Here is a 13,623-nt window from a genome sequence, read left to right as displayed (position 1 = left end):
CGGTGCTCTAATTTGGGTTCTTGGGTCCCTTCAGTCTTCCCCCTCTGGGTCTTTCTCTCTCTTTCTCCTCTCTCTCTCTCCAGGGCTGCTGTTTCCTTCTCTCTCCTCTCCAACTGACTTGTTCTCAGCGTCTGACCCTGATCTAAGTTGGTGCCCTCCTTATATATCCCTCTATGTGTGAGCTCAGGTGACCAGCACCCAATGAGCTCCTATCACTACCCAGACTGCTCCCCCTATCTGCCCCTACACTACATGGGATGTACCACCCCCCTCCCACTCCAGCCAGGAACAGGCTCGGTTGTACCTGCACATTTCTAAGTGGGAGTACCGTCGGCCTGCTCCTCTGGAATGGGATGTATGTAGTGCATGCAGTCTATCTGAGCTCAGTTCCACACTCCTTCCTTACCCGGGAGTGGAATATCACACCTCTGGGTTGAGGTGCAATACCCCTGTAGCAGCCGAATCCTCAGGGTGCTACACATGCATAGTAGCTCGAGGGTCAGGACAATGGCAGTGTCTGTGACCGGAATAGCGTAGTACTGGACCAGATCCATTCCTAGGTAGGAGCACAGAACCACACTTCCTAACATTGCATGAGTGATGCATGGTGTGAAGAATATTCAAGACAAACCCATGTCGATCACTGTGCCCTGTTTGGCAGGTTTTAGAGAGATTCCCATGCACAGTGTAATCCGACTCTTTTGAATACAGTGAAGCTTGCAAAGGTGTGGGCCGACAGGCCGTGAGTGACAAAAACCCCCACCAGCAGCTGTGAAGCTGCTGCAGCCCAGCCATGCGGTCCTTCATGTGAGAAACTATCATTTAACATCGAGTTATGGGAAAACGATACATCCATGTGATAAACCAACCAGATTTTTGGAAACCTAAAAGAATAGAAAATCTCCCCCTTCCTTTCTTCACCATCCAGCAAGCAGGGATAGGGAAATATGTGGCACAGTCTTTCAGAAGCCCCTAGGGCCACTGTGTTTGGTATCCACGAGTAGCAGGGGCCCAGCTGGATCTGATGACACGAGAACCGGCTCCCTAGGATCGTCCAGTAAGGAGGTATAGCCCATCTTAGTTTTTGGGAATCTGTAGCTGGGAGAGAACCGGGGTGGAGACTTGGACTTGAGCAGGGGGCACTAGGGGGAGTGACCCAGACAGCTTATCAGTCCCCTGCTGGCCGAGCCCAGTGTCTTATTTCTGGGGAGGTCGTGACATCAAGATGTGTGGGAAAAGTCCATCCACCAAGTGAGAGTCCACAGCCTCCCATGTGGCAGCCCTCCCCCACAAGCCAGGCCTTTCCATCCAAACTGGTACATGACTCTTAAGTTCTGCTTCTACTTGTTGTACCATACTTTTGTATTTGTAACTCTGACCACTGTGTATTTACAACCCCTGGCAAAAATTATGGAATCTCCGGACTCGGAGGATGTTCATTCAGTTGTTTAATGTTGTTGAAGAAAAGCAGATCACAGACTTGGCACAAAACTAAAGTCTTTTCAAATGGCAACTTTAGGGCTTTAAGAAACACTAAAAGAAATCAAGATTAAAAATGTGGTACTCAGTAAGGGTAATTTTTTTCAGACCAAGCAGAGGGAAAAAATTATGGAATCACTCAATTCGGAGGAAAAAATTATGGAATCACCCTATAAATTTTCATTTCCAAAACTAACACCTGCATCAAATAAGATCTGCTCGTTAGTCTGCATCTAAAAAGGAGTGATCACACCTTGGAGAGCTGTTGCACCAAGTGGACTGACATGAATCATGGCTCCAACAGGAGAGATGTCAATTGAAACAAAGGAGAGGATTATCAAACTCTTAACCCTAGAACGCATGACCATAAAAATCTACTTTTTCACATACCTGGGGCCTTTTAGGCCCGTGTGCAAATAACATGGAATAACTCAAACAAAAATGACAAACAACTATATACCTGAGGAATACCTAGAGTTTCAAAATTCTAACTAAAGTAATCTTGCAGAAAATAGAAAACAATCAACAGGGCGGGCCTGCGAGGCCCCAGGTATGCGTTCTAGGGTTAAAAGAAGGTAAATCTTCACGCAATGTTGCAAAAGATGTTGGTTGTTCACAGTCAGCTGCGTCTAAAATCTGGACCAAATACAAACAACATGGAAAGGTTGTTAAAGGCAAACATACTGGTAGACCAAGGAAGACATCAAAGCGTCAAGACCGGAAACTTAAAGCAATATGTCTCCAAAACAGGAAATGCACAACAAAACAAATGAGGAATGAATGGGAGGAAACTGGAGTCAATGTCTGTGACCGAACTGTAAGAAACTGCCTAAAGGAAATGGGATTTACATACAGAAAAGCTAAACATAAGCTATCACTAACACCTAAACAGAAAAAAACAAGATTACAATGGGCTAAGGAAAAGCAATCGTGGACTGTGGATGACTGGATGAAAGTCATATTCAGTGATGAATCGCGAATCTGCATTGCGCAAAGTGATGATGCTGGAACTTTTGTTTGGTGCCGTTCCAATAAGATTTATAAAGATGACTGCATGAAGAGAACATGCAAATTTCCACGGTCATTGATGATATGGGGCTGCATGTCAGGTAAAGGCACTGGGGAGATGGCTGTCATTACATCTTCAATAAATGCCCAAGTTTACATTGATATTTTGGACAGTTTTCTTATCCCATCAATTGAAAGGATGTTTGGGGATGATGACATCATTTTTCAAGATGATAATGCATCCTGCCATAGAGCAAAAACTGTGAAAACATTCCTTGAAAGAAGACGCATAAGGTCAATGTCATGGCCTGCAAACATTCCGGATCTCAATCCAATTGAAAATCTTTGGTGGAAGTTGAAGAAAATGGTCCATGACAAGGCTCCAACCTGCAAAGCTGATCTGGCCACAGCAATCAGAGAAAGTTGGAGCCAGATTGATGAAGAGTACTGTTTGTCACTCATTAAGTCCATGCCTCAGAGACTGCAAGCTGTTATTAAAGCCAGAGGAGGTGCAACAAAATACTAGTGATGTAACGGAGTGTTCTTTTGTGTGTTTGTTTTTCATGATTCCATATTTTTTTCCTCAGAATTGAGTGATTCCATAATTTTTTCCCTCTGATTGGTCTGAAAAAAATTACCCTTACTGACTACCACATTTTTTATCTTGATTTCTTTTAGTGTTTCTTAAAGCCCTAAAGTTGCCATTTGAAATGCCTTTAGTTTTGGGCCATGTCTGTGATCTGCTTTTTTTCAACAACATTAAACATATGAATGAACATCCTCCGAGCCCGGTGATTCCATAGTTTTTGCCAGGGGTTGTATAACCCTAATGTATATAGCGTATTGTTTAGTGTGCCCCTAAGGCGATTAAATATATAATTTAATCTTGGGCAGTTCTTTTATCTCAATCCACGAACCTCACGTCATTTGTTTGGTCCAACGAACACGCTACCGGGCTAGTTTCTAGCCCGATATAAGTCTGTTATATCAAATAGAAACTGGTGGCAGCTCTCCCAGGCCAACCAGGCTCTGCTTCACTGGAGCTAGTGAATGGAACCTCTCAACCTGTCAGGATTGTGGGCGAGTGTGGTGCCACATTAATGACTGAGTGGGCCTCCTCTTCTCACTCCCTGGCACCTCCCTGTACCCGTGTGGACAGGGGGTGTCTGTGCAGTACTGTACCAATCTGACCTTACGCGTCCTCAAGGGGGTGCAGAACGTCACGTAGGTGCAGAGGGCAGGTCCGTACCACGTGCTCCGTCTGATGTAATTGTGACATCAGGTGGGAGGCGAGGTGTGGATCCATCACAATTGGTGGCTACAGCAAGATTCTGTGGGGTCCCCCTGTTGCCGTTTCATCACACGTGGGTTCAATGTTGTGTGTATCAACACATTCTGTGGAATATTTACCCTGGATCTAATATGCCCAAACAGGATGACACTGAGTAGCATAAGTGATGTCTGAAGTGAAGGATGGAGAGCATAAAGAATTAACACACTGAGCAGCTGAGTGAAATTCTGAGACATGAGGAATGTGAAGTTAGCATTAAAAGGTCAGCTCATGCTCCCTGTGTGTGTATAGGGTGAGTTCTCTTGTGTTGTTTTTTATTGAGCTCGGAAAGATTGGCAGAAGCATGAAAGAAGACCAGATACAAGGCTAGTAAGTAAGTAGTAACACATCAATTTGTTAGCTCCCCCTGGGAATTAGTTGGAGAAAGTAAACTACATTTGTTGTAGTATTCCCCAGTGAAAGGAGATTAACCTTCCTGAATAAGAGAGCTACCATTATAAAGTATGTGGAAGGATTGCCAGCACAGAGGGGAACATAGAGGCTTATTCCAGTAAGTGAAGAGTGAAGTTAAAGTTTAGCTGCCATAAGAGCAAAGATTAGACACAATAGATTGGAGCATAGAAGCGTATTCCTGTATGAAACAAATGACAGACAAGAAGCAACTGAGTGCTGAAGCCTGAGTGTGACTAGAAGTACCACATAAGTGAAAGCCAGGCACAAGGGTCTGTGTGTCTGCAACTGTAACTCAGTAACTGAGTGAGTAAAGTAGATCACAAGAGTGTACAAGTTGTCAGACAATATTGATAAATGTGGCTGTTAAAAAGAAGTGCTACTGAGTTGTTTGCCAGCAGATTATTGTAAGTATTTGTAAATTGTTGCCAGTGTTAGCTCATTGCACTACACCAACCATCTACTTCAAGCCAGTTACCTCTTAAAGGGAACCTGTCACCAAAACTAATGCTCTCAACCTGAAGATATGCAGTTAATCTACAGGTTAAAAGCATTGGCATGCAGCCAGCACCTGCACGCAGCTGAATGCAGCTGGGAGAAAATAAACTTTATTCTCCCCACCAGCATTCGGCGTTCAATCAGTCAACACTCTGAGAATACAGAGCAGCCGCTGTAACCGCGCCCCTGTCCCTGACTGACACTGGCTGTGCATTGGGGCAGGGCCAGGGACGCGGTTACAGCGGCTGCTCTGTTTTTTCAGCGTGTTAACTGAAATGGTGCCGCCCTCGCCCCCATGATTGAATGCCGAATGCTGGTGGGGAGAATAAAGTTCACTTTCTCTCTGCTGTATTCGGCTGTGTGCAGGTGCCGGGCAGCATAATAACTAGTGTTGAGCCACCCCCGTAGTGTTCGGGTTCGGTTCGGTTCGTCGAACACTGGGATGTTCGTGGAACTGTTCGTCGAACACCTTAGAACACCGTCGAACACCGTTAAAACCAATGGCAGGCAAACAAAAACACATAGAAACACATAGAAAACACCTTCAAAGGTGTCCAAAAGCTGACAAACTGCTCAGAAGACACTCTCTTTAAAAAAGCCGGCCGGCAGTTCAGCAGCGACATACACCGGTACCCGACAATTTAGACAAGAAGGAATAGAGCATCACACATAGATTAGATAGATAGAAACATGTCAGTCACATATATAAGAAGTACAGTGACAGCATTGCTTACTGTACTTGTCATTTAGTGTTAAAGGATGTATTAAAAAAAATAATAGTGTTTCCATGCACCGTCTCTTTAAAAAAGCCGGCCGGCAATTCAGTATCGGTACCCGACAATTTATAACAGAAAGAATAGAGCATCACACATAGATTAGATAGATAGAAACATGTCAGTCACATATATAAGAAGTACAGTGATAGTGTTGATTACTGTTGATAACCTAGCAGAGGTTAAGCAGACGGCTGGGGTAGATGTTTGAAGCCTGGGAAGGGGGTAATACCCACGGAGCTTCCCAGGCTACTAATATCAGCCCCCAGCTGAATACCTAGCCTTTACTAGCTATTAAAATGGGGGACCCCGAAAAAAATGACGTGGGGTCCCCCCTATTTTAATAGCTAGCAAAGGCTAGGCAGACAGCTGGGGGCTGATATTAATAGCCCAGGAAGGGTGCCATGAATATTGGCCCCCTCCCAGGCTAGAAACACCAGCCGTCAGCTGCCCCAGAAATGGCGCATCCATAGGATGCGCCAATTCTGGCACTTAGCCTGCAGAGCGCAAGCATGCCTGTGTAGCACCCTGAGGATTCGGCTGCTACAGGGGTATTGCACCTCAAACCAGAGGTGTGATATTCCACTCCCGGGTAAGGAAGGAGTGTGGAACTGAGCTCAGATAGACTGCATGCACTACATACATCCCATTCCAGAGGAGCAGGCCGACGGTACTCCCACTTAGAAATGTGCAGGTACAACCGAGCCTGTTCCTGGCTGGAGTGGGAGGGGGGTGGTACATCCCATGTAGTGTAGGGGCAGATAGGGGGAGCAGTCTGGGTAGTGATAGGAGCTCATTGGGTGCTGGTCACCTGAGCTCACACATAGAGGGATATATAAGGAGGGCACCAACTTAGATCAGGGTCAGACGCTGAGAACAAGTCAGTTGGAGAGGAGAGAGAAGGAAACAGCAGCCCTGGAGAGAGAGAGAGTGGAGCAGAGAAAGACCCAGAGGGGGAAGACTGAAGGGACCCAAGAACCCAAATTAGAGCACCGGGTGAGGAGTCAGCAAGAGGGTACCGGAACCCAAGCTGGTGGGGGCAAAAACAATCCCCAGCCAGAGACCGGAGACCGTGGGCAGTGTCTGTCACGGTCACCCACCACATTCACCCCGAAGGCACACCACATGCAGGGTCAGGGAACCCAGGGCCAAGGGTGTCCCAAAAGAAGGCCCGAGGGAGCTGGACCTAGGTGAATCCCTGGTGGGGACGGCTGAAGAAAGGACAGAGGGAGAGCTCAGGGCCACGCTCTGGACTTGTTTGGGGGTTGGCTGGATCCAGGACCTGGTGGACGCAGCACGGCTCGGGTGGTCACTAGCAGCTGGAGTGACCAGTACCACATCAGCAGTAAGTAAACACCCTTAACTGCACAACCCGAGTCTGTCTTCATTGCCGGCTGCATCGCACCACCACAACCCCCATCCTCTGCGCCTGTCCCCTCTGAGGCTATACCCCTCCCGTTGGGGGTTATCTCACCAAGCTGCGCACCCACCATCAGCCTCAGCGGACCCTGCAGCAGCGGCGGCCACAGTGACCGCATCACAACGGGTGGCGTAGTCGACACAAAAGAACTTTAGTAACATCTGTAAAGCTGCCACATAACACTTAGCTTGACGCCCTGGGCACGGGACCGGGTCACAGCCGCTCGGAGACTACAACCCCCCATCTGATCCGGTGCCGGGTATTCCCCTCAAAAAGGAATATGTCCCAGGGGGCGCGTCAACTTTGGCGTAGTCGGCAGGATTACGTGCCCGCAACACCCGGGTACTGCGTGCCTGAAGAAAAGTGCAAGTTTACCTCAGAAAGAAGTCTCCCGCCGGTTCCGGAGGGTCCACGCCATCGGACTCCATCACCAGTCGTTTCCCGCCGATTGTCCGCCATTTCCAGCTTGTTCCCGCCATCTGCAGAGTTTCCCGCCACTGGGCGACGCTTCCCGCCAAAACCGCAGATTTCCCGCCTTGGAAGAGCAGCGGACGCCATTATGGGCGTGCCAAAGGAGGGCAGGAGGCCACCTCCCATCGTGGGCCAGGACAGAAAATGGCGCCAAAAGTGGAAACCGCCCCCACCAACAGAGACTGTGATGCTGGAGGTGTCTGTCAGCGTGAAAGAACTCCCCCTGGAGCTGACAGTCACCGAGTTGCCCCGGGACCGCCCTCGAAGTGGGAGGAGACGAAAGAGAAGAGAAAAGATGGGTGTCGCTTGGAGCAGTCTGGAGCGAGCGCACCCGGAGGCAGGAAGCCTGGAGAGGAGCAGCAGAAAAGCTCACCCGGAGATGGAGAGAACGCAGAACAGCACCGGCCCGCTGGCCAGGAGTCTGCTAGAGACCGAGGAAGGAGGGCAGAGCAGCACCGGCCCGCTGGCCAGGAGCCTGCCGGAAGCCGAGCAGAGCAGCACCGACCCGATGGTCAGGAGCCTGCTAGAGTCCACAACCCCGCTAGGTCTAGCGGAGATCCTAGCGCAGCTCCCCCGAGACCGGGAGTGTGCACAAACTGCCCTGGAGGGCCTCGCAAGGAGGATGGCCCGGGTACAGCGCGAGATACTGGCGGAGTGGAGCCGGGAGATGGCCCAGCAACCAGAGACCAGTCAACGGAGCACGCTACCCTGGAAGAGGAAGCAGACCGCCTCTGAGGATGGCGCGGGAGGACCCAAGGCCGGAGACGGCGCCGAGGAGGGAGCCGAACGCATAGAGGCAGGTAAAGGGGACGCCTATACCCCAAGCCGTGACACCGCTTACTTGCCCCAGCTCCCCGTCGCAGAGCCCGAAAGTCCCCCTGCTGTGCCCGTAGCCGCCAGGTCACCGCCATGGACTAGGCCCCGACCGGAAGCCGCCGCAGCGACCCCTGTGACGTCACGCGCCCCGACCCGGAGCGTGACAAAGCAGGAATTACCACCAGCCTGGTCGCAAGGCCTAGTACTCCCGGGCGCCGCACCACCAACAGCGCCCCCTACCTCCGCGGAGCCTCCGGCCTGGCCGCAAGGCCAGGTAGCCCAGGGCGCCGCCGTCCTAACGGTGCCCTTCACCTTCCAGGTGCCCCAGGCCTGGCCGCAAGGCCTGGGCAACCCGGGCGCCACCACCACCGCGCCCGCGCCCGCAATACCTAGGGTGCCACACCTGGGGGAGGACCTCTTCGGCCAGCTCACATGGCCGGACGGGCGGCCCTTCATCTGGCCCGAAGGGTACCCTGAGCTGGAGCGGCAGCAAAGACTAGGGCCCTTGTGTGAGCCCCTAATCCCGGCTCCGAAGCCCGTGGCTCGGGTCTCGCCTCCTCTAGCAGAAGCCCAATTCGTGTGGGACCCCACGGGAGAAGATTTGATGGGGTTCACCGGAGAAACTCGGGCAGCCGCAGCTGAACGTAAAGAGTGTTGCCGTCAACAGCTGGCAGAGTTCAAGAGAGAACGGGAGGAGAGGCGGGTCAGAGAACAACAGGCCCAAATCCAGAGCGCGGAGCAGAAGAGCCGGACTAGGAGGAACCCCCGTGCAGCGCATTGTCCCCGCACCATCGGGACAGTGATAAAGTTCAACCCGCAGCATGGGTGGGGCTTTATTCGGGACCGTCACAACCGCGGTGACGTTTTTGTGACTCGCAGAGACGTCGAGTCCCACCTGCCGGAAGGTCACAAAGGCCGTGACCTCTACGTCGGAGACGAGGTCACTTTCACCCGGCACAAGTGTGCCAAAGGACCTTACGCCCTCCACGTACACCGCTTGACGGAGGAGGAGTTGCGGTACGGAGAGGAGGAGTCAGAGGACCCGGACGGGTCTGAAGAAACATCATATCAAGAAAGAGCAGGAGGAAGACGCCGTTGAGTGCGGCAGAGAAGGAGCTGTAAATAGTTACCCAATCGGGGTATATAGAAACTGGAACTGTTGCTGCTGCTAAAATAGTCCCTGTTGGGACCAGTGAACTGTTTTACCCGTTAACCCCTTCATCCTACAGGCTGAGGACTGTGAGCAGCCATTCCCTTTCCTCTAACTGGCCGAGGACTGAGAGCGGCCAACTTTCAACTTCCCCTGTATATAGTTGCGCGTCCTAAAGCGCCCCCTACCGGTTTTATAGAAAACCAGTATTTTCTAAGAGACTGTCGCACTTTTCCCGGACACACGTTGCACAGTGTCCGGAGGAGGAACCAGAGACAAGAGAAGTCTACGAGAATGTTTATATAAAAAGTTTTATATATATATAATGTTTATATGTTTTATATGTTTATATGAAAATTTTGTATGTTTTGGTGTTTTATGTCTTACAGCCCGAGGACGTGCTGTGATTTACCAGGGGGGAATGTAGCACCCTGAGGATTCGGCTGCTACAGGGGTATTGCACCTCAAACCAGAGGTGTGATATTCCACTCCCGGGTAAGGAAGGAGTGTGGAACTGAGCTCAGATAGACTGCATGCACTACATACATCCCATTCCAGAGGAGCAGGCCGACGGTACTCCCACTTAGAAATGTGCAGGTACAACCGAGCCTGTTCCTGGCTGGAGTGGGAGGGGGGTGGTACATCCCATGTAGTGTAGGGGCAGATAGGGGGAGCAGTCTGGGTAGTGATAGGAGCTCATTGGGTGCTGGTCACCTGAGCTCACACATAGAGGGATATATAAGGAGGGCACCAACTTAGATCAGGGTCAGACGCTGAGAACAAGTCAGTTGGAGAGGAGAGAGAAGGAAACAGCAGCCCTGGAGAGAGAGAGAGTGGAGCAGAGAAAGACCCAGAGGGGGAAGACTGAAGGGACCCAAGAACCCAAATTAGAGCACCGGGTGAGGAGTCAGCAAGAGGGTACCGGAACCCAAGCTGGTGGGGGCAAAAACAATCCCCAGCCAGAGACCGGAGACCGTGGGCAGTGTCTGTCACGGTCACCCACCACATTCACCCCGAAGGCACACCACATGCAGGGTCAGGGAACCCAGGGCCAAGGGTGTCCCAAAAGAAGGCCCGAGGGAGCTGGACCTAGGTGAATCCCTGGTGGGGACGGCTGAAGAAAGGACAGAGGGAGAGCTCAGGGCCACGCTCTGGACTTGTTTGGGGGTTGGCTGGATCCAGGACCTGGTGGACGCAGCACGGCTCGGGTGGTCACTAGCAGCTGGAGTGACCAGTACCACATCAGCAGTAAGTAAACACCCTTAACTGCACAACCCGAGTCTGTCTTCATTGCCGGCTGCATCGCACCACCACAACCCCCATCCTCTGCGCCTGTCCCCTCTGAGGCTATACCCCTCCCGTTGGGGGTTATCTCACCAAGCTGCGCACCCACCATCAGCCTCAGCGGACCCTGCAGCAGCGGCGGCCACAGTGACCGCATCACAACGGGTGGCGTAGTCGACACAAAAGAACTTTAGTAACATCTGTAAAGCTGCCACATAACACTTAGCTTGACGCCCTGGGCACGGGACCGGGTCACAGCCGCTCGGAGACTACAACCCCCCATCTGATCCGGTGCCGGGTATTCCCCTCAAAAAGGAATATGTCCCAGGGGGCGCGTCACCTGCACTCTGCAGTGTCTATGAAGGATGGCATGCTGGATGGCAGCGCTCAGCAGCCATCCAGCCTGTCATCTCAATGCCATCCCAGCGTGGGAGAATTCTCCTGCCTTCCCAGGCTTCAAACATCTACCCCAGCCATCTGCTTAACCTCCGCTAGAGACTAAAATTACGGGGAACCCCACGCCAATTTTTTTTTAATAAATCCTTTATTTTAACACTAAATGACAAATACAGTAATCAACACTATCACTGAACTTCTTATATATGTGACTGACATGTTTCTATCTATCTATCTAATCTATGTGTGATGCTCTATTCTTTCTGTTATAAATTGTCGGGTACCGATGCTGAATTGCCGGCCGGCTTTTTTAAAGAGACGGTGCATGAAAACACTAATATTTTTTTTAATAAATCGTTTAACACTAAATGACAAGTACAGTACCCAACACTGTCACTGTACTTATTATATATGTGACTGACATGTTTCGATCTATCTAATCTATGTGTGATACTCTATTCTTTCGGTTCTAAATTGTCGGGTACCTGTGTATGCCGTTGCTGAATTGCCGGCTTTTCATGTTTCACTGTGAGCACTGTTCCCATCGATTTGGGCAACCACTGTAATGCCACAACCACCATGGCTGTGGCATTACAGTGAGTGGCAGACAATCCCTGCATGATTGGTGCTCTAAATAGCGCCAGACATGCAGGACACGCTTTTGGTGCACGAACAGTATTCGAACATAACCTCGAACAGCCGAATTTTTTGCAAATCGTTCGCGTTCGTCGAACGACTCAAACACCGCCCAAAACAGCTCGAATTTGAGATTGGCTTACAGTTCTAGTCGAACAACGCTCATCTCTAATAATAACGCTGTTAACCTACAGATTAATCGCATATCCGCAGGTTAATAGCATTATTTCTGGTGACACATTCCCTTTAAAGAGACTTTTGTACCATTCAAGCTTGTTGCCTCTCAATAAGTAAAATCCTCTTGAACAGTTGCTGGTCTCCATGTGCAGTACTTTCACCATCCCTGAGTGGAAAAACCACTCCATCCAAAAAGGGCCAGTGTATCCATACTATTTAAATGCGCACACCACATCACTCAGAGCACCCCTTACACACATCCAAAGATAGCATATTATCCTGTGGTGCCACAAACATCTGTGATGACTGACACCCCAGAAGCTATGTCTGGACTGATACAAGCATTCTTATACACGCTACATTTCATCCATTATTCCTAACAAATACATGTCAACCATATACAATACATTGACTATGAAATATAGGGTTGTTGAGTTGAGTTGAAAATAGGCTTATTTTATCATTATCTTCACCACAGTGAGCAATGTCCTTGTATCTATCAGTAAAAATATCCACAGTGCTCAAGATTATTTCAATCCCTAAAAGCTTGCAAACACAGGCTTGTAACTGTAATCCTGAATCACCGTCCCAATGTATGAACACATACGGTATATAGAATCTAGCAGACGGTATAAATGGATATCAGTTTTCACTGAGTGTACAAAAAGAAGTAACATACTGACTGAGAATATCTATCATCATGGTTAAAGTCATAGAACACCACAAACAATGCCTGCAAGGGGTCATTAATCTTTACATGGTGGGTGATGCTATAAAACAATCTAGAAAACGCTCAATGTTCCAGTTTCCACTATAGTGACCATCATTAAGTTGTTCAAGGCCATCAAACAGTTTTCAAGCAAGAGGAAGGACACAACAAATAACTCTACCACCGACAGAGAAAAATAGTTTAGGAAGTAAGTTAAAATTTCGTTACAAGGGCATTTCACTGGTTTTAACTTGTGATGGTGTACTTAATAGTAGCAAAATGCTATAAATGGTGTAGAAGATAAGATAGATATTAAGATCTTTCTTTTATTGCCACACGGTCGGTGGAAGAATATATTGTAGTAGTTGTTTTGGATGACATCTGTTCCGTTGACTTTATGTTGTTCTCTGCCCTATATTTAGAGATCGGTGAATTGAGTTACCAAGTTCAAAGTTTGCAAGTTCACTAACCATTGCTTGAGTTAGAAAGTTAAATGACCTTAAAGAGGATCTATCACCTCCCAGAAAGCTTCATGATGTAAAAGGATACCAAAATATTAAATCTTTCTCCGATATACAGTATACTTGAGAAAAGTCTTATAATTTCATCAACTGTTATGATTTATGTTTATCGAAAAACCAGTGGGACTCCTTTAAAGTTTAATAAAAATTATTTTGTCAAGGAGCATAATGGTCTTCGGGTGGCTTATTATAGTTCATGGAAGTAGATGAACGAAACTTTGTAAATTCGAATTCGCCAGCTATTCCGCGTTTTACACAAAAATTTGATTCATGGCAAATTGCAAGTACTTCAATAGATGTGAAAAAACGTGTATAATGACGCGCCCAGGGGATAGGGACGACTCGGTACCCGGGCCTTTACCTGATTTGGGGATGTCGCGGTGGTCGGCTCCCGGGCCCGTACCCTGGGGTCACTCTTAAAAAAGGGGATTGGAACTTGGATAGAAATAAAAATAAAGTAAATAGCTTGTGACGCCACCTGTGGTACCTGGTAAGGATTACTAGCGCTGCAGCAGACCTCCGGGGGGTTGATGGGATGGGAGCT

This window comes from Phyllobates terribilis, unplaced genomic scaffold, assembly GCF_046119375.1.
Source record: "Phyllobates terribilis strain yellow unplaced genomic scaffold, ASM4611937v1 Scaffold_8__6_contigs__length_399053987, whole genome shotgun sequence".
Classification (NCBI taxonomy): domain Eukaryota; kingdom Metazoa; phylum Chordata; class Amphibia; order Anura; family Dendrobatidae; genus Phyllobates; species Phyllobates terribilis.
Note: the sequence above shows the minus strand (reverse complement) of the source record.